The following is a 22742-nucleotide window of genomic DNA, read 5'->3' on the forward strand; positions in this document are numbered from 1 at the left end:
ATTCAAGTTCTGGTTCTGCTCCGGACTCCAGCTTCCTGCTAATGTGCACCATGACAGGCAAGAAGCGATAACTCAGATAACTGGGTTACTGCCACTGATGTGCATGGCCTGGAATGAGTTCCTCGCTCCTGGCTCCCACCCCAGACCAGCCATTGCCATTTCAAGCATTTGGGCAGTGAAGCTGCAGCTGGGATCTCTGGGATCTCTGGGATCTCTGGGATCTCTCTCTCTCCATCTAAAATAAATTTAATTAATTTTTTAATTTTTTAAGAGAAAAATAGCAAGTCACAACAACAAAACAGAACATGCAAAAAACAAAATGGAATATTTATGAATGAAGTATAAAATAACTGAAAAAAAAAGCTCAGTGAATGAGTTCAACAGCAGAACAGAGATAACTAAACAGTGCACTTGAAAATAAAACCCAGAAGTTACCCGATCTAAACCACAAAAAGAAAATAAATTGAAAAATGATGAGCAAAGAGATCCTTAGGATCCTGTGGTACTACAACAAAAGATGTAACATTTGCATCATTGGGGTTCCAGAAAGGAGAAAAACAGTGGGGCTAACTAGCATTAAGAAGTTAAAGACAAATGGGAAAAGATATTTCCTATTATTATAGACAAAAAGTTAATATCCTTCTACAGCTCTGATACAAGTTCTCCTTCTACCTATATTCCATACTAGGGATTTTTCCTGCCAAAGGTCCATCCTCTTCCTTAGCCAATTCTAATTAGTCAGGGAACATCCCCTGTTCAAAGGTATCTTAAACATGGGCTACCAGACAAAGCTCTCCAGAAAAAAACAGGTGACAATTACCCACTGGACCAGTTTCCTTTTCAACCAACACTATAAACTATAGGTATTAAAAATATAAGCTACCATACAGAATTGGGGTTGAGCGTAATGACTGAATTACAAGAAAACTGGTACACTGACTGATAAATTGTTCTAACAATGCTTTGGCAAGTAACAAAAAGGAAATGTAAGAATGAAATGTAGACCTCCAGGATGGCTGAACAGAGTGTAGCCACACTAACTTCAGCCGCACTGGGATATGAAAACAACACTGGAGGACCATATTTCCAGAGGTCTGACTGATGGGAATTTTTGGCAAAGAAGTGAAGAAACAAAGACTTGTGGGACAAGAGGAGAGAAGACAGAGACAGTGCTGTAGCAAGCCACGTGTTGCAGCCAGCTGCCAGCTCGGAGCCACTTTCTTACCAAGTTAAGGGGGGAAGAAATGGCTCTGTGCCCCAGCACTCAGAGTTTTGGCTGAGAGGGAGTTCCACAGTCATCCACTGCCTTTACCCTCAGACTGGGGAACTGACTAGGATCTGAGCAACTGCCAGGCATGGGGCAGGGAAGCTGTCTTGTATCCTTCCCCTCCTCCGCTCCCCCAGTTTGCCACACTCTGCGGTGAAAAGTCGGGCAGTCGGAGGACATGCCAGCTTCTTAGAGAGAAGTGGAAGGAGTTGCAGCCACCCATGTCACGGCTGATACTGCCCCAGGGAGAACCTGGCAGACCACTCGACTTTGAGTCCAGCCTGGAGTACTAGCAGGGGACAGGGCACCCACATAATCCCATGCTTAGAGAACACATCACCTGCTTTACATCTCCCCCCCCCCCCCAGCCCGCCAAGGTTCCACCTGCAAACTGCAAACGGGAGGAGGTTTCATCTTACAAGGCAGGCAGCCAGGGCATATGAGCATGCAAGTCGGGGATTTTATCTGAAGGATAAATCCAGCATCCCTAGTGACTTTGAGTCTGGCCAGGAGGGTTGGCAAGGGCCAGGGAGCCCACTTAAGGCTGTGAGGCGCTCTGTCCTCTAATGCCAAAGCGGAATGCTTCTGATCTCTCCATGGATGCAGCAGGCTCTCAGGACTGAAAGTGGATCCCTGGCTCCCTGTGACTTGTAGGAGCTCTGCGTGCCATAACTGTGGAAATTCTGTGACTGTATGATAGGGAGTGGAGCATAGCTGGGTGTCTGGACTCACTCAGAGTTCCCTGAGTGCTTGGAGTAGGTCATTGAACATGGTTCTGTGCTGACACTGAGAACCACAAAATTCCTTTGTGTGATTCATGCACCTGCGTGGGTGGGGTGTGTAGCCACTGTGGGCTCACCCTGGGCATGGATCGCCTTGGCAGGCAGGAGGTGAGGCAATGATCATACCAACTGATGTGATCACTCCCTCCCACCACGCTGACATTGGAGATATATCACACCCAACTTGGGCTTCACCCTGGCCTCTTGCACCACTCTCAAGCACTGACTGGAGCTCCCTGGCCACATCCCACACACACCACTGAATATCCAGACACTCCACTAAGCCATAGCAGCATATTTCAAAGATAAAAGCCATCAGAGGACAAAAGCAACAAGTGTTTCCACAAATGCCTGAAAATCAGCATAGAAATGTAAGAAAAATGAACAAGAAAGACAATATGACTCTCCCAAAAGAACACAGCAATGCTTCAATATTAGAATGTGGAGATGAAGTGTGGGGAGCAACTGGGAGCAACTCGGACTAGACTAAGTTACTGGAATTAAGACTTATTCTATGCATCTGCTCTCCCACAATATGGCGCTGAGAAGGGAGTAACAGCCTCTACACAGCTGCCTCCAGTTCAACCAATAAACTGTAGGACCTGCTCCTGATTGGAGGAGAGCAGCGTACTCAGCGTGTGAGTAGCAGAGTTGGGATTGGTGGAAGAGGACTATAAAGGAGGAGAGAGACAACATGCACCAGGAACATCTATCTGAAGGAACACCTGTGCAGCCCCCGAAAGAGCTGGCCAGCGGTGTGCCGCTCCCCCGCGGAAGTGGGGAAAGTGGCTAGGGGGAACCGCCCTTCCACGGAGGTGGAAGGGTCGGTAGCCAACCCGGGAAGAACCAGCAGCAAACCCGGGAAGGGCCAAGCAGACGAAAGAACAGTGCAGGGTCCTGTGTCGTTCCTCCACGAAGAGGGGGAGCGACATAATGGTGCCGTGACTCGGATATGAAGCCTAGGCAGGGTTTAGTGTCGTTCCTCCATGAAGAGGGGGAGCGACATAATGGTGCCGTGACTCAGATATGAAGCCTAGGCAGGGTTTAGTGTCGTTCCTCCATGAAGAGGGGGAGCGACATAATGGTGCTGTGACTCGGATAGAAAACTTAGGAGAGAAGAAACGGGAAGAAGTGGGAAAATACCGGAGAGAGAGACTAGCAAAGAGCCTAGGGAAAAGCCGGATAGAAAAGGTGCCGGAAGAAGCTATTGAAAGCCTAGGCATAGACTCAGATACGGACTGTGGGAAAGAAGTTAGGATTGAAAGCTAGGATTGAAAGTGAAAGTGAAACCAGATGCGGACTATGGCCGGGAAGCTAGGAGATTGAAAGCGAAAGTGAAACCTAGAAGAAACTTAGACTTGGATACGGACTGTGGGGAGAAGCCAGGAGAAATGAGAGGGGAATATTGTTGGAAGAAAAGTTAGGAAACATACCGGGTAGAGAAAAATGTTAGGGAGGATGAAGCCGCGGGGGCAGGCCGAGGCGGAGACGTAAGCTATCTTGGAATTCTTCAAGTCAGCCCAGGGAGCAAAAGGCGAAAATCTGGAACCAGAGGCAGAGACGTGGGCCGCCAGGTTGGAATCCGTCAGATTAGCCCAGGGAGTAAAAGACGGGAAGGCAAACCAAAAGGCGCAGACGTGAGCTAGGTTGAATTCGCCAGGTTAGCCCAGGGAACTTGGACTGAATGCCGGTGGCGGAAACGTGAGCTGGGCTGTGTAACTCGCGGAAGCTGCCGCGCGCAGAGAGAGCGCGCGGGGCACGAACGGGGAGAGCGCACAGGGCGCGAATAGAAGCCGGTAAGCCTCGCAGAGCCGGGGAAGCGCCGAGAAGCAGCCTCGGGGCGGGCGCCGGGAAGCCGCGGGGATAAGAGAAACAGAAGTTTAGAAGTAAAATGAGAGAAATAGGAATGCTGGCAGATAGAAGTAAAATGGGAGAAATAGGAATGCCCGGAGATAGAGAAATAGAGAAAAATAAGGCCTCCCCACAACACGGCAATGAGAGAGCTTGGATTTGGTCTGCCTGATTAGTAAGACGATAAGCACCTGCGGGCGGCTAGCAGCTTATGCGCCGCAGGTCACCGAAGACAGGCACGAATTAACATCAATAAGTCTCCCCACAATACGGCAAGGAGAAGGCTTGGATTCAGTTTGCCTGATTGATAGGGCTTGTAAGCACCTGCAGGCAGTTCTAGCAGAGCAGAGCATATGCTGCAGGGCACCGAACACAGGCATGCATCAGTGCCTAAAAACCTCACAACATGGCGAAGAGAGGACCCGGATTCGGTTTGCCTGATTGGTAGGGCTTGTAAGCACCTGTGGGCAACTCTAGCAAGCAGAGCAGAGTGTGTGCCGCGGGGCACCGAAGACAGGCGTGTATCAACGCCAAAAATAAAAAGAAGGGGGGATCTGTGGGGAGCAACTGGGAGCAACTCGGACTAGACTAAGTTACTGGAATTAAGACTTATTCTATGCATCTGCTCTCCCACAATATGGCGCTGAGAAGGGAGTAACAGCCTCTACACAGCTGCCTCCAGTTCAACCAATAAACTGTAGGACCTGCTCCTGATTGGAGGAGAGCAGCGTACTCGGCATGTGGGTAGCAGAGTTGGGATTGGTGGAAGAGGACTATAAAGGAGGAGAGAGACAACATGCACCAGGAACATCTATCTGAAGGAACACCTGTGCAGCCCCCAAAAGAGCTGGCCAGCGGTGTGCTGCTCCCCCGCGGAAGTGGGGAAAGTGGCTAGGGGGGGAACCGCCCTTCCACGGAGGTGGAAGGGTCAGTAGCCAACCCGGGAAGAACCAGCAGCAAACCCGGGAAGGGCCGAGCAGACGAAAGAACAGCGCAGGGTCCTGTGTCGTTCCTCCACGCAGAGGGGGAGCGACAATGAAGAGACTGATGAAATGCCTGAAAAGGATTTCAAAAGAATGATCATGAGATTACTCAAAAACAATGATAGGGGCCAGCACTGTGGCGTAGCTGGTAAAACTACTGTCTGTGGTGCCAACATTCTATATGGCTAATGGTTCCAGTACCAGCTGTTCCATTTCTGATCCAGCTCCCTAAAAATGCACCTGGGAAAACAGCAGAAGATGGCCCAAATATTTGGGTGCCTGTACCAAGAAGAAGCTCTTGGCTCCTGGTTTTGAATTGGACCAGCTCTGGCCATTGCCAACATTTGGGAAGTGAACCAGCAGTTGGAAGATCGATCGATCGATTGATCTCTCTCTCTCTCTCTCTCTCTCTCTCTCTGTCTCTCTCTGTCTCTATCTCTATCTCTATCTCTATCTCTAATTCTGCATTTCAAATAAACAAATAAATCTTATTTAAAAAAATGAGAAGCAAATTCAAGAGTTGAAGAAATCAGTATATGAGGTGGCTGAAAAATTTTGCCAGGAGGTAGAGATATGGAATGATATAAAACCAACACACAAAAATCAGTAGCCTGTTAAACACAGACAATGCTATTACTGAGGAAGAACTTATAAGATCAGTACCATTACCAATAGCTACAAAATATTAAATACCTTGGAATAAATTTAACCAAGGATGTGAAAGATTTCTACAATGAAAAATATAAAACATTAAAGAAAGTAATAGAATAAGACATTAAAAATGGAAAAATCTTCCATGTTCATGAATTGGAAGAATTAATATCATAAAAATGTCCATACTACCAAGAGCAGTTTACAGATTCAATGTGATCCCAGTCAAAATATCAATGACCATCTTCTCAGATCTAGAAAAATGGCAAAATTCATATGGAAACACAAGAGACCCTGAATATTTAAGCAATATTAAGCAACAAAAACAGAACTGGAGGCATCACAGTACCAGATTTCAAGATACAGTACAGGGCAATTATAATCAAAACAGCTGGGTACTAGCACAAGAAATAGACACGGAGACCAACGGAACAGAATAGAAACCCCTGAAATTCATCCACACATCTACAACCAACTAATCTTTGACAAACAAAATAAAATCAGTCCCTGGAGAAAAGATAGTATCTTCAACAAATGGTGCTGGGAATATTGGATCTGTGCATGCAGAAGTATGAAACAACACCCCTACCTTATACCTTATACAAAAATCAACTCACAATAGATCAAAAGATTGCAGGCATTTTTGAAAGGATGAAATTCAAATGGCCAACAGACACATGAAACAACGCTCAGGATCACTATCCATCAGGGAAATGCAAATAAAAACCACAGTGAGGTTTCACCTCACCCCAGTAAGAATGGCTAACAAACAAAAATCAAAAAACAATACATTCTGGAAATGATGTGGAGAAAAGGGTACCCTAATACAATGCTGGTTGGATGTAAACTAGTACAACCATTGTGGAAGACAGTGGAGATTCCTCAGAAATGTGGCAATCAATCTACTGTATGACCTAGCCATTCCACTCCTGGGAACTTACCTAAAAGAAATGAAATCAGCAAATGAAACAGTTATTTGTACCCCCATGTCTACTGCAGCTCAACTCACAATAACTAAGATATGGAATCAACCCAGATGTCCATCAAATTCTGACTGGATAAAGAAAATGTGGTATTTATACATCATGGAATACTACTCAGCCATAAAAAAGAATGAAATACTGTCTTTTGCAATAGAATGGATGTGACTGTAAACCAGTATGCCTAGTGAAATAAAATAGTCAAAAAAGACAAATATCATACATTTTCCCTGATTTGTTGCAACTAAATAGAGTACAAAAAATTTAATGTGTGTGAGAAATGGACATGATGAGTCCTTGTCTATACTGCTGAGGAACAGTGGTTTTCTCCTACTTACTACTTGCTGAATTCTTTATTAGATGGAAGGTTAAACTTGTGATTATAAAATAAACTGCAAATATGTCATTGTAAAAGTTAAACGAAAAAATAACAAAGGAAGGAATAAGGAGGGTGGGCACACAGGTGGCAGAGATAGGGTGGGGGTCTCATTATGCTCTTAAATCTGTATATATGAAATACACAAAATTTTCTTACCTTATATAAATCAATTGTTTTTTTAAAAATCTAATATACAATATAATCCCATTTGCAGAAAATACATATGTCAAAAATATGAAGGGGGAAATGAAAGGAAGAAATTACCAGGGATTTTCTCTCCTATATTTTCTTTATTGTTCATTTATACCTTCTAATATTCTAATAATATATATGGATTGATTATATAATTTTTAAAGTAAAATTAAGGACATGAAATTGTGGAACATTTCCATTCTCATTTGTTTGTGTTTGGAATTTATTTGAAATTCACATAACTTATAAATCCTTATCTGGTATTAGTGGAGAAATTAGACAAATTTTAACAGTTAAACAGGAAGAATACACTAGCCAACAATGCCCCTTCCAGGGCCGGTGCTTGGCCTAGCAGTTACGAGGCCTGTTAGGACACCTGATTCTGACTCCTGGCTCTGGCTCCTGATTCCAGCATCCTGTTAATGCAGACCTTGACAACACGTACTTGGCTCACATACTCAGAAAATATGGCTCACATACTTGGGATCCTGCCACTTACGTAGAAGAGCCGGATTGAGCCCTGGACATCGTAGGCGTTTGGGGAGTGAAGCAGTAAATGGGATCCCTGCATGTGTGCATGTGAGTATGTGTCTCTCTGCCTTTCTGCTTCTTGAATAAAAATTGTAAATGCTCCCTACAACTCCACACTCAGTGAGGCTAAGTAGGGTGAATCCCTTTTTTCTTTGTCTTACATTAAATTGCTACTATTGAGAAAATTAATTATTTATATAGTAAACATAAAAGGAAAATCTGCTTATAAGAACATTTGCTTTTGAAAGAACATGAAATCTATTATATTTATTCTGTTGAGTATATCCAAATAGCAGATTATGAGAGTAAATAACATAAGCACAATGCTTGCATGTTTATACACACACACACACACACACACATACACCCGTCAAGCGTCCTCAGTAACATCCACTGTAACATAGATTCCCAGAATAGGCTCCCCCAAGGCAGTGAAATCTGACTCTGTTGGGAGCCTCACTGCAGCTCCACAGGAATGGCACGGAAGCTTCAGGAACTCTCACAACCTAGAAACTGTCTTGCACACTTTGAACACAGCTGTAATTGGAACTGAGCCTTGAAGATCACAAAAGAGTTGTTAGACAGATCATCATGATCATGTAAAGTGCCAGACCTAGCATCATACCAAACTCACTTGCCGCAGAATAATTATCCGGATAAATCCACGAGCCTTTCCATCTGTTGGGGGCTGAAGGCTCACTTGGTGTGCTGAGAGGGAAGACACAGACATCAGATGAGGACCCGGCTGGTGCAGAGCAGGCCACGGAGGTTTCCCACGTGGGAACACTTAATACTTACTTTAACCCTTTGAGCTCTCCATTATCTCCCCTATACAAAAGATAACCAAGGCCCAGAGTGGGAGAAGTTTGGGCAAGAGTCTTAGTTTAACTAGTTGGGAATAAAAGGAACTCAGCAAAGCCATGACATTCACAGAAGTCTTCGAACTGTGTAGCTTCCACATGCGGTCCCACCTGAGGCGGTGGTTCTGGGTCGATGCTACCTGGCTCCCATCCCATCAAACTCATTCCCCCGTAAGCTCCAGGTATGGTTTAGCAATCTCTTACCCCCCCCCCCCCCACTAACCTGGCTCCCAAGAAAGACTGCTACGTTTGGCCCTTTAAACTTTAGCAGAAATCGAAACTACACCATCCCCTGTGCTCACCACCCCTGGACGAGCAGCATCCTCTTCCCTCCAGCCCTTCTGAAACCTCCGCAGCCAGGGGCTGCAGTGGGCACCGCAGGGTAAACCAGGCGCTGGCCAAGCCCACCGCAGGCCCAGCTACTTAACTCCCAGGTCCCGATACAAAACAGAAGTGCAGGACCTCCCGTGCAAAAACGATCAAGAGCTTCAGGACTGCACTAGCACAGCCTAACACCAAGCACAGGAGTTCTTCCTTGAGTGTGGCATGTCCAAAGAGGCCGTGAAGCTCGGCAGAATGTCTGCCTGTAGAAAATTCCCAAGATATCACCATTTCCTCTGCAGGAACTGGTACAACAGCTCCTCTTTTGACATCAGAATCCACTGAAGAGAGCAATGAACTTGAAGTCAGAAGATTTGCTTTCATAATCTGGTCCCCTCCTTAGCTATATATAAATAAGTGAATTTAATCTCTCTGATCTTCAATTTCTTTATGTTTAAAATGGCTCAAGAAAGTGGATTTTGTTGTGGAAATTAAGTAATATATTGAAAAATTTTGTCAAATAAAAAAAAATGGTCCCACAAATAAAACCGAACACAAGCACAGGGCACCTCTAAACAGGGAGTCCTGTGCAAATGTCACAGCCTCTGAAGCCAGCCCAGCCCACACTAGACTTTTTCCTGTCATGGCCTAGGCACCTGCTAAAGCCCAGAGCCACACTCCAGGCTCTCCCTTGCTGGGAGACGCAGGCTCCCAACCCTCCCCCTGCCACCTATCTTCCTGCCCTTGATCTCATGCACTCCCACTCACTCTCCCCTCCACCTTCTTTCACAACCCCTGCTACACACAAGGAAGCAACTTCCTTCTCCTGTCCTAAAAATAAGTGCACAAGCCCTGTTCAGGTTAAGGATTTTTGCCCTTAATTGCTATGCTGCAATGGACAGGAAGTGCAATGGAAACAAGCCAAGAAGATAGCGAGCTCATTCAAGTTAGCACAGAAGGGATCTTTAGACTCCAGGGCTCAGAGTCCCTTCCAAGAGTTATCAGCTGAGCTGCCATCAGCCAATATTCCTGCAAAAGGAGCTCACCAAACAGCCCTGCCCCAGGGAACATCTTTTAGAAGATAGTGTTGCACAGTGATTACGACATGGGATCCAGAGCGAGACACCTGGCTATGAATGCTCATTTCACCATTTAATACCCATCCGACGTGCTGTAAGTAACTGGTGTGTCTTCTCCAAGCCTCAGTTTTCTTAAGTGTGACACGAGATAATAACATATTGAGCCGAGAAGAGCAGAACAAAGCCTTGAGATTGACTTTGAGGAGTCTAAAACTAAAACCACACTCCCTGTCATGATCAGTCAAAAACTCCCCACCCATGAGTCTGGCCAGAACTTCCGTAGTTCCACTCAATAAGACAAAGGACAAAGAGCGACAGAACATAATTTTATTATCACCCTTCAGAGATCACCATTGGAGACTCCACCCTGACAACCACCTATATCAGACATCTGAGCTGGAGCGAGGACAGGGAAATTAATGGTGGAAATTGAACACAAAGCTCTGACTTCGTGCCCAAACAGCACAGCTCTGCAGGTTCCCCATGGCACCAGCTGCTACAACATTTGGGAAAAGTCAATATTAAATTTTGTTCTGTGAGAAAGCTGCTGTAAGTCCTCCACGTTGGGAACTGGACAGTGGGGAGTCACCAATGAGGGCAGCAGGAGTAGCAGCCAACAGAGCCACTGGGTTTTGGAAAGCCCCACGTATCCTGCCAAGTCCAGGCTCCCCACCAAGGTCCCACAGAGCACAACAAAGGCTGGCGTGCAGTGAGCTACTTTTGGGAGTAATCTGAGTAACAAACTACGGGACAGGAGCTGGAACCAGGTAAGACCTTATGCAATTGCCAGTGGTACAGGTAACTGGTATTGGAAATTGGTCTCAAGAGGAGTCTGCTTGGAAAACCAAATCTGGAAACATTGATTCATTGACTTTCTTTCCCACTGCCCAAGGGTAGCTCTATGACCATGAACTCCCACAACTGTAGGTTGAGCCTATATCCTTAGTCCAGGTATTATAAGAGCTCCAGGGCAGAAAAGAAGAGGTGGATGGCTTAGGAGAGCTTCCTCTATATCCAAGGAGAGGTTCCTTCTGGTTGCACATATTTAAAGCTAATGAAAGCCTGCCCAGAATAAGTCACGGCAACCGACATTGAATCAAAATGAAGGGCCCAGAAATTCTGAGGTGTCGGTTACAACTTCTATCCAAGAGGGTTATTGTGAAGACGAAATGGAAGAGGCAGGACTGGCATCATGATACAGTGGGTTAAGCCACCGTCTGTGACATTGGCATCCTACATGAGTGCCAGTTCAAGTCCCAGCTGCTCCATATCTGATCCAGCTCCCTGCTGGTGTGCCTGGGAAAGAGGCAGAGGATGACACAAGTTCCTGGGGCCCTGCCATCCACATGGGAGACCCAGATGGAGTTCCAGGTTCCTGCTTTTGGCCTGACCAAGCCCTACCTATTGCAATCATTTGGGAAGTGAACCAGCTGATGGAAGATCCTGTGCTTTCTCACTCTCTGTCACTCCTTCTCTATTTGCAATTCTTCCTTTGAAATAAATAATTCTGAAAAGAAAAGAAAATGGAAAAAGCAAATGTAGATACACTTGGTCCATAGGCTGGCACCTAGCAAGTAGGCAAAGAACATTGGCTGTTATGCTATTGGTGGTCTTGTTATGAAAGCCCTTTCCTCCCCAAGGCCAAAGATACCACCAGTAAGAACAACAGATGTCTTTTCCCCTCTATTGGACACCATATATGTGGAGCACCTCCAGATATGGTGACACTCAAACCCTGGGCTTCTCCACTGGGCATGTCCTTGCAGAGGGCTCAGTGCCACTTTTCTTTCCCACAAAAAGTCCTATTTGAAAAGAACCAAAGGAGCAAAGAACGCATGTGCAATTGAAGAGCTGGCTCAGAAGTGTTTGGACTTGACTTTTTTCTTTGCTTTTTAAGAAGAAGGCTGTTCAAATAATGAGGTCATCATGACACAAAGATCTCTCCAGCTTGAATGTTAGATAAAACAAATAACCATTAACTACTACCCAAAGGGTACCAGGGAAACAAATGAGAAAGCTGACCAGTCCAATATGTCCAAGAAAATCTCCCCAATCACAAGAAGCGTGGTGATCACTATGTTACTCTGATGTAAGGAATTCGTGGAGGGCATTTGATGTGAATTCAAAATCAATAATGTCAAGCACAAAGAAAGAATCCCAGTAGCAACCAGATCACTTATCCTCAAGCCCCCTGGGGTGGCATTGCTCATTCTGTCCTCAGGGCACAATAAAATAGCAATGAATAGGCGCCTTTGGGGAATGGAGTATTCCAGTTAATTGAATTTTCCAGTTATAGAAAGGCCGGTTTCCAACAACACAACACTTTTTGCCCCACGAAGTTTCCAAAACTTCTAAATCCACTTTCCTACATCCCAAAATGGGTTCTAACGGACAAAATGGGAACTCCATCTTAGGTTTCAGTCTTTGCTAGACTTTAGGGCCTTCATTCTGAATGCTAAAGAGAAGTATACAGTGACCGGGAAATGGTGCTGTGTGAAAGTCAGACATTCAACTCCTCTGTCACATGACAGCCAAATGATACTACCCAACTTACTAACCTCTCAGAGCCTCCCTTTTTTTCATTTGTGAAATAATGGAAACAGTATCTATACCAGAGATGTTCCATAAATGTTATATGTGTCTGATATATATACAAATATCAGACCCCTAATAAGTGGCAGCATCATGATCATCCTCAGAGCTTACTGTCAGGGCGCTAGCAGAAGAAGAAGGTATAAGAGACAGTGTTGAGTCTGTATTGATGCCAGGAGGCTCTCGGGGAGTCCCTTTACCAAAAAAAAATCATCAATAGTTGCCTATTTTTCCTCTTGCTTGCCTCCTCAGGAAACAAGAGCGAGCATCAAAAAATATACTCTGCTAAGCTAGTCTCATGAATTCATGAAATGTAATGTCCTGGTGCCTTTCTGCTTACCCCCTCTCTAGTTCCAGTAGTGAAGAAACCAAACAGCTCTCAAAAGTGTAGAAGCCAAAGGCAACTTCCAGCCCACAGTGGCTTATGAGATACCACACTGCTCAAATATTCTCTCCCCAAAACCTGTCACATGACTTACCTTTCTTCCATCAAAGTCGTTGCTTTGGGTGAAAGCATTTCTTCTAAAGAGCTATACAGATTCCAAAGAGCCTGGGAGAGAGAAGAGCGATGGTTCCTCCCAGGTGATGTGCTCAAGAATTGGTGTAGCAGACTAACTATTCACTATTCAAAATTCCTGGCATCTGGTCTCTTTATCCCATACCCTGTCCTTGGGCATTATTATTCATGCTTAGACATCAACTCAAATCACTCCTCCAAACATCACGCCCCTTCAGTGGCCATATCTCCAATCAGATGTCTTGAAAACACTTCATAATAATCATGCCCAAATTAATTCCACATCCATCTCACTCCAAGACTCCCTGTCTCAATGACTAGTATCATCTAGCCACATAAACCAGAGACCTAAGGCAGAGTCTTTATTCATACCTTTCTTTCACCTCCAAAGCATGAAGTCCTGTTGATTTTATCTAGTGAGGATCTTTGAATCCATCCAGAGAGATCCTTAATACCCACTGCCACTTCTTAATCCAATCCAGCATCATGCTAACCCTAACCCTAACCCTAACTCTAACCCTAACCCTATGTTCGTGTTCCAGTTGGGCCAGTTTACTACCTAACTAAAATCCCTTCAAATCTGCTCTCTCCGTTAGAGCCGAATCTCATTTTTATAAAGAGAAGAATCAATTCACATCTCTCTCCTGTTTCGGATAAGTCTATGGTTTCCCACTGTGGTCGGGATAAAGTCCAAATTCTTCACATAGCACATTAAGCTCTACATGACAGCGACTCCAGCTGTCTCTCCATTCTGCACAGCCCATCACTCTTTCCCTTAATTCAGCCACTCTTGCCCTCTTCCTGCTTTCCCACATACATCATGCTCACCCACTTAGAAACCTTTGCAAAAGCTGTTCCCATTGCCTGACATGCTTTTCCCAATCCCATTTCTCCCTCTGTAGTTAATTCCTAACCAAACCCCAAATTTTACCTCAAATCATACTTCCTTAGGGAAATCTCCCATGACCCTTGGGATGATCAGAGATAACAAACTCTGGCAGAACCAGCAGACTCGACTGGAGAATTTTTAATGTATATGTGCCTCCCAAATCTGCTCTCCTCTCTTTCTCCTCCCCCTTCCTCTTTCCCTCTCTCTCTGTTTCTTTCTCTCTCTTTTGCATATTCTCTCTCATTAATTTGCTTTCTACCTCACACCATAGCCACCACCAGATTCTCATTTCATATTCTCATGTGCTCTAATTCACATACCACTAATTATTACTACCACTATTATTATTATTACTATTATTATCCATTATTATGTTTGGGTGTATAAGCCTCAGAAACATAGAAGTGGGCCGGCACCACAGCTCACTAGGCTAATCCTCCACCTGCGGCGCCGGCACACCGGATTCTAGTCCCAGTCGGGGTGCCGGATTCTGTCCCTGTTGCTCCTCTTCCAGGCCAGCTCTCTGCTGTGGCCAGGGAGTGCAATGGAGGATGGCCCAAGTGCTTGGGCTCTGCACCCCATGGGAGACCAGGAGAAGCACTGGCTCCTGGCTTCGGATCAGCATGGCGCACCGGCCACAGTGCCCCAGCTGTAGTGGCCATTGTGGGGTGAACCAACAGAAAAGGAAGACCTTTCTCTCTGTCTCTCTCTCACTGTCCACTCTGCCTGTCAAAAAAAAAAAAAAAAAGAGAGAGAGAGAGAGAGAGAAAAGAAACATAGAAGTGAAAACTATTGAGAACCACTCTTCCAGATGGCCTTGAAGGCACCTTACCACTTTCAGATCTGCAGTTCTAGTACACGCAGAGTGCTATGCTAGGCCCAGTCAGTGCTTCTGCGGGGATTATTTGGAAGCACACAGTATTAACACCCAGTAGAGCTAGGGTTTCCAGACGAAAAACAGGACACTGGTTAAGTTTGATTTCAGATCAGCAAAGCTATAGTTTGAATGGGATATGGCTCTCAAATTCACATAGATATTTAAATCCCAGGGTCTTCCTGGTGTTTAGGAGGTGGTCTCTCTCCTTGGCTTACAGATGGCCACCTTCTTTCTGTGTCCTCAACATGGCCTTTTGTCCGTGAGTGCACATCCTTGATCTCTCTGTGTGCTTTAATATTATACAGACACCAGAAATACTGGATTAGAGATGCACTCTTATAATCTCATTTAACCTAAGATCCAAGGGGGTGTGCCAGTAGACAGGCTGGCTACATAAGTATGAGTCAGGCCTCCCCTCTCACTCGCTTCCTAGCTCCCCTTGTGAGGCGTCCTCCACAAATTCTGCCATTGCTATCCTACTGCCTCATCAGACGGCCAAACCGATGGGCCTGCCTGATCTTAGACTGTGAACCTCCAAAATTATGTACCAAAATAAACCTCTTCCCTTCACAAATAGCTTCTCTTTTAGTTATACTCTTCAAAAGCTAATACAAACACAAGCAACTTTTAGCATAAGTACACTCCATGCAAGATTTTGGATATGCTTATTCTAAAGTTATTGTTGTTTCTCTGAAATTCAAATTTAACTAGTGTAATAGCTGGATAGGGATACCATAGCAAAATACCACAGACCAGGTGGCTGGAACAACAGGAAATAATTTGCTAACAATTCTGGAATCTACAAATCCAACATCAAAGTATAGACAAGCGTCATTTCTCCTGAGGCCTCTCTCTGTGGCTTGCAGATGGCCATGGCCTTTTCTCTGTCAGCACCCATCCTTACTGTCTGTGTTCTAATCTCTTCTTAGAAGGACACCAATACTATTGGATTAGAAACCCACCTATCTCCTTAAAGGCCCTATCCTATCTCCAAGCATACTCACATTGGTGATGGATACACACACATATATAGTAAAATATAAAAGTATGGGTAATTAATAGAGTAACTAAAATGTAATGTATTGGAGTGAAATGGACATTTTGAGATTCAATGACTGTGTATAGCGCTTGTCTCTTCTGTTGAGGAACAGTGTTTATTCCTTCATACCATTTGTTGAACTCTTTATCTAGTGTAGGGTTAACCTTATGATCATTAAGTAAACTGAAAGTAGATCTTTGTAAAAATTAAGAGGGGTGGGGCCGGCACTGTGGCGCAGCGGGTTGAAGCCCTGACCTGAAGTGCCAGCACTCCATATGGGCGCCTGTTCTAGTCCCGGCTGCTCCTCTCCCGATCTAGCTCTCTGCTATGGCCTGAGAAAGCAGTAGAAGATGGCCCAAGTCCTTGGGCCCCTGCACCCACATGGGAGACCAGGAAGAAGCTCCTGGCTCCTGGCTTCGGATCAGTGCAGCTCTGGCCGTTGCAGCCATCTGGGGAGTGAACCAGCAGATGGAAGACCTCTCTCTGTCTCTACCTCTCCCTGTAACTCTGTCTTTCAAATAAATAAAATAAATCTTTTTAAAAAATTAAGAGGGGTAATAGGAGAGGGAGGAGGAAGAAGGGATGGAGCATGGGCAGGAAGGAGGGTAGGGTGGGAAATATTACTATGTTCCTAAATCTGTATATATGAAACTTTTATAACTTAAATAAAATTTTTAAAAAGAAAAAAAAAACAACTGCAGAATGTTAGTTATCTCTGATGAGGGAAAGAAGAAGAGACAAGAATAGAAGTCAACATTGAGAAGTTTTATCTGCAACTTTTTTCTTCCTTAAAGAAAAATCCATCTGGAGCAAAATACTACAAAATATCATCTATTAGGTATGTATAGTAACTACATGGTATATTATCCTCTGCATCTTTTTGTATGGTTGATACTCAATGCTTTAAAAGCTAATTACAACTAAAATAATGACGGGGATCAGCTCTTTCTCCCTGAAGACAGGACAAAGCAAGTAAATATCAATTTCACAGCACTATGGAAGACAAAAGGAGCTATGAACCACGAAACAGAATTGTCCAGAGAGAAATGTGCAGTCCTCCTCTTCTGATTCTTTGCCTAGTAACCATGGAACACCTCTAGTGCGTGAGGCACTGTCACAGGTACTGGGAAGGGAAGTTTGGATGTGAAACATTCCAGTACTAAAAAAAGAATTAATATTTGGGATGCTTCTACCTACAGTAAAATTATATTCTATTTATTTGTATGTCTGCTGGTTAGTATTCAAGCCTCAAGGAATGTTTCACCATCAAGAGAAAAAGAATGCTATCAACTGTGGTTAAAGTTCTTAAGTTAGTCTTCCAAAGGCCTATTTGTTCTATAATATAAAATTATTGAATTCAGGGTCGGAAGAGATCTTAACATAATTGAAATTCTGCACATTTGCAATGAAAAATTGTCGAAAACAGTATGTTTTGAAACTGGTAATGAAACAGCACAGAAAAACAATAGAGTTGGAATAGAAATAGGTTTTTTCATTACCCTGAATGCTGAAGTTTGAGGAAGAGAAGAACTAATTAAAGGCAGGCTGCACAGCAGGAGATACTTGCAGAAACTCCAAGGCAGGAGTGTGGGTATTCCAAGGGCTCTCTGAGGTCGATGGCATTTATTCTTTTTTGTCATTTATGGTTTCTACACTCAGGGGTGATTTAAAAAAAAAGATTTATTTTACTTACTTGAAAGGTAGAGTGACAGGGAAAAAGGGAGAGACAGAGAAATCTTCCATCAGCTGGTTCACCATCACCACTGCCCTGCAAATGGCCATAACAGCTGGGGCTGTGCTAGTCCAAAGCCAGAAGCCTGGAACTCCATCCAGGTTTCCCATGTGGATGACAGGAGCCCAGGTCCTGGACCATCTTCTGCTGCGTCCAAGGCACATTAAGCAGGGAGCTGGATCAGAGACAAAGCAGCCAGGACTCGAATCCATGCTCAACCCTCTGCACCACAATGCTGGCTCTTCTACATGCAATTTTTTAAACAAATAGGTTTTATTTCTCTTGATATTCAAGTTATCACTGATGATATCCTATTCATTTATCTGCAGTAATTAGATTCTATGATTCAACAAGTTATGAAACAAAAAACACAATGTGTGTGTGTGCCTTAGTGAAAGAGACTAATCTAGAGTGATTCAGTAAGTTGTGAGCGGGTCAGGAGAGAGAAAAAACAGAAGTGCCCATGTTTTTTGACTCTGTCTTCCAAAGGGAGAAAAACTTAAGAAACAAATTTACATCAGACAGATCCTTGCCATTGTCCAGAGATGGAGTGATTGTAGTGAGAAGAGAATCTGACTATAAAACACACACACATTCCTCAACAATGACAAGTAGAATGACCATATGAACCAGGAACTGTCCTCCTGGTGGTACACCTAAGAAAACCAAAAGTAGTATCGGGAAGGGATATTTGTGTGCCCAAGTTCTTAGCAGCATTGTTCTCAGCAGCCAAGAAATAAAAGCAACTCGAAGTGCCCAATGGTGAATGAAGGAACAGGTGTGATCTACACATACAATGGAATAGTATTCGGCCTTAAAGAAGGGAGTTCTGACACACAGTACAGCAGGGGTGAGCTCTGAAGACACTATGCTAAGTGCAATAACCCAGTCACAGAAGGGACAAATACTCCATCTACATGAGGCACCTTAAGCGCTCAAGTTCATGGAAACAGAAAGCAGAAGGATGGGTGCCAGGGGCTGGGGAAAACAAGAAATGAGGAGTTGTTTAATGGACACAGAGTTTCAGTTTTGTAAGATGAAAAAGCACTGGAGATGTTTCACAGCAGTGTAAATACACTTAACTATGGACTGTATACTATAAAAATGCTTACCATGGGGGCCAGCGCGGTGCTGCACTAGGTTAATCCTCTGCCTGCAGCGCCGGCATCCCATATGGACGCCAATTCTAGTCCCAGCTTCCCCTCTTCCAATCCTGCTCTCTGCCGTGGCCTGGGAAAGCAGTAGAAGATGACCCAAGTCCTTGGGCCCCTGCCCCCGTGTGAGAGACCGGGAAGAAGCTCCTGGCTCCTGGCTTCGGATCAGCACAACTCTGGCTGTTGTGGCCATTTGGAGAGTGAACCAATGGAAGGAAGACCTTTCTCTCTGTCTCTCCCTCTCACTGTCTGTAACTCTACCTCTCAAATGAATAAATAAAATCTTTAAAAAAAATGTTTACCATGGTAATTTTTTAAATTTGAGAGGCAGAGAAAGAAACAAAAAGACAGAGGGAGAGAATGTCAACATGTGGGTTCCCTCCCCAAACTCCTGTAACAACTAGGGTAGGGGCAGGGCAAGGCCAACGCTGGGAGTCAGGAATTCAACCCGGGCCTCCCACTTGTGTGGCATAAACCCAGTTATTTGAGCCATCACTGCTGCCTCCCAGGGTCTACATTAGCAGGAGGCTGGGGTCAGGAGCCACAGCCAGGTGTCAAACCCACGTATTTCAAGCGCAGACATCTTACGTGCTAGGCTAAGTGCCCACTCCTATGATGGCAAATTTTATATTGCATAAGTTTTACCATGGTTAAACATGAAAGGGCAAAAATAAACAAAAATAAATAAATAAGATGCACACCGTCTCAAGGGAGGGAGATGGATAGCACAGATGGGGTCTGTCTGTCAAGACCTGGGAGCGGCAATGGTGTCAGGTGAAATCAGTCCCAGGACAGTCACCACGTCCAAGCTCCTGGGCTTTTTCTTCTCCATGCTTTGGACCACTGCTATCAGATATTCACATGCCCATGCTCTGATCTCTGTCCACCCCCCAAACCCCGAGGCAGGACTGCAGGCAGGAGCCTCATCAGCGTGCTCATCACTCTGTCTCTGAAGCCATCATGCTGACTGACATCTCATGGGCACTCAACATTTTTGGCATGAATAAATGAATTAATGAATGTTTAACCACAGGACACTCCATCCCTTAGAAGTTAAATTAGAGTGAAAGAAAGCAATCTCAGAGAGGGAATATAATTGGAAACAAGTGCTACAGATAATGAGCCCAAGAGCACTGAGCTAAAGGATGCTGACCCGACAACACTGCACAGAGCAGAGAGCCGAGCTGAGCCCCGACCCTGTCCAGCTCCACCATGCTGTGAGACGCCCCCATCTGGGCTGTGGACACGTCACTGCCACTCACGATGAATGTGTGAACCCATCCACCTAGAAAGAATTAAATATTTTTCAGGGCCCTTTGATTTTACCTGCAAAAGTTCTCTCTTGTCCCATGGGTCCGGGATTAAGCAGTCATAGGTTCTGGAAGTTCTTATTCTGCAAGTATCAATTTCTCTGAGCTACACCTCGTTTCTCTTTAAACTCCGCATGGCCTTAACATGGAACTTCTTGGTACCTCAAATCTGATGAATTCCTAACAAAAAATAAATTAAAGCTCTTTGTGTGTGTGTTTGTGTATATGTATATATAAAATGATATACAATGATGAAAATAAGACCTTGAATTTATTAGCCAGCTTCAAAAACAGTGCCTCATTTATCTAGCAAAAGAGAGATAAATTAAAAACTCCCTTTGGGTAACAAATGGATTAATACCAATATTATTCTTAGCCTTGCCTACTGAATGAATAAAAACAAGCAAATAAAGGTCGGGAAACTTGCCCAAGGGCACTCGGTACATCAGCAGTGGGGATGAGACTAGAACCGGGGTCTCTAGGCTCCCAGCCCGGCGTATTTCTCTCAGGGATATAAATCACAAGACCGTGTAGGTATCTAGATTCTCCAGATGTTGCCATCGCCTCAATGTCCTTGCACTGCCACCCAACGCTTTCACATTTTTTATTGAGTTAGATGAAAGTCTCCCTCCTCCTGACAGCTTTATTACCCCAAGAAACCATTATCTCCCTCTCACTCAGAAAGTTAGACTCAATTGTTGGTGCAGTAACCAAACAGGAGTCAGGCATTTCTATGATTGATGCACCCTTCAGTGGAAAACGGCTAAAAATATTACTGCTTTGATATTACCCCCCCCTTTTTTTTTCAGGCCCAAAGGTTAACAAGTTGACAATGTGACACAGGAAGTCTTTTGAACAAGTCCAACCACAGAGAGATCACGCATATTGGAGAACTCTTCCCAGGCTTAAGTAGCTGTTAATGCCCTGAAGAGAAGTTTGAAGAAATGACATAAATGCCAGCATTGCTAAGGTCAGGGGATGGTTTGGGGGCTTTTGATATGATTTCAGGGGTCAGAACCTAAGGAGGATCAAATGGAGCTAAACTTGCTTTTGAACATGACTCTCGGTCCCAAGAGGGGAAAAGAAACAAACATACATGTAAAACATAGAAGAGAGGAAGGGGAGATACAAGAGAAGAGTGAAAAGGAAGGATGAAATTAAGAGGGGAAGAGGATCTGTGTATTAAAAGGAAAAGGAAGAAGTATAAATCAGTAATAACTAATAGTATTTATAGTTTATAAGAAGCTGTTGTATACATCTTTTCATGTATTCCTACAAAACACCTGTACAATAGATAGCATCCTCCCAGTTTGATGAACAAGACTCGTGTGCCAAAGATCAAAATGTTTGAGAATAGAAGGAGGCATATTCCAACAGAGCGCATTTGTCATTCCCACCAAAGGCTCAAGGCACACGGTGGGGGCGGGGGGGGGGAGTACTTATCATGGGGAATAAAGTCTGGTCTCCGACAGGGGCCCCAATGGAGTCTGGGAGGACCCTCAGCCGTGTGATATGAAGGGAAGAGTCCCAGGGCCTTTGCCCCAGATCTCGCACAACTTCCACCACCTATATGAAAAAGATTGGTAGGGGTATCTGCTTCTCCAGAAAGGAATCAAATTTGTCAGTGCTCAGCTTTTAGAAAGAACAGCCCAGCAGCCAGTGTTGTGGTGCAGTGGGTTAAGCCACCGTCTGCAAGGCTGGCCTCACACATTGGAGTGCTGTTCTGAGTCCCTGCTGCTCTGGTCCCAGTCCAGCTCCCTGCTAATGCCCCTTGGATAGCAGTGGAAGATGGCCCAAGTACTACTACCCATGTGGGAGACCTGGATGAAATTCTGGGCTCCTGGCTTCAGCATGGCCCAGCCCCAGGCACTGCAGCTATTTGGGGAGTGAACCAGAGGATGGAGGAGATCTCTCTCTCTCTCTCTCTCTCTCTCTCTCTCTCTCTGCCTTTCATTATATTGCATGGGCATGGTCTGGAGATGATAAGCAGAATCAGTAGGATTCAGCTCAGAGAGGAAGAGTCAAAGACGTTTCTCAGAAATCCGGCCTCTGAGTAGATAATAATCATGATTCAGGACAGACAGAATTTGAAGTATCCATGGATGTGCAGGTGTGAGTGTCCAGCAAAATGATGGAAACGGGGTTCTGGTGCTCGAGAGAAAGTTGAAACAGGTAAACTGATCAGACAGATTTGGTGACTGCCAGTGTAGAGACGAGGACAGGAGCAAGCATCACTGTTCAGCATGATCAAAACCTCCGAGGACCCAGCCCCAAAAGGAGCCCCAAGCTCTTCCATACAAATGAATGCCCATGAGGTAACCAGCTTCCATGGGATTCCTTCCCATCTACTTTCAGCCCTGCGCCTCTCACCCCTCTCTGCATGTTACCTGCAGATACTCACATCCGTGGATAGGTCTCCCAGGCTTGGGTTCCTCTTGCCTTGTTCAGCTGCACCTTGTTCAGCTGCAGCATCTCCAACAGCTAATAACCCGGTGACAACTCTTATCATCACACAGCCCTAGGAACTGGCACGTGTGTGCTCCTCTAGACAACACTGGAATTAAAGAAATCTAGTCAACATGTGGAAACATCTCCAAATATGAAAGCAACTACAAACCAACATTTGATTGTTTTATATTCATTAAATAGAATACACATTATAATAAAAAAGAAGACACCTATTACTGAATACAGTGCCATATATAAATCTCATATGCATAAGGTTGGGCACAACAAATCAGATATGAATCTACCCA

General features: G+C 44.6%; 1 long non-coding RNA gene across 8 annotated transcripts in view; it reads right to left on the reverse strand.

The window, feature by feature from the left end:
- The window catches only part of LOC127492378 (uncharacterized), a 169628-nt gene that overhangs the window by 32268 nt on the left and 114618 nt on the right, over positions 1-22742 (reverse strand). For 7 of the 8 annotated variants that reach the window (XR_016214539.1, XR_016214535.1, XR_016214537.1 and 4 more), the window contains one exon: positions 22388-22540. This is a non-coding gene — a long non-coding RNA (uncharacterized LOC127492378). Of the gene's footprint in view, positions 1-20008; positions 20167-22387; positions 22541-22742 lie in introns of those variants that run through there. The other variant, XR_016214534.1, reaches the window with a different exon arrangement.

The sequence above is a fragment of the Oryctolagus cuniculus genome, chromosome 10 (genome assembly GCF_051225735.1).
Source record: "Oryctolagus cuniculus isolate XC-2025 breed Fujian yellow rabbit chromosome 10, ASM5122573v1, whole genome shotgun sequence".
Lineage (NCBI taxonomy): Eukaryota > Metazoa > Chordata > Mammalia > Lagomorpha > Leporidae > Oryctolagus > Oryctolagus cuniculus.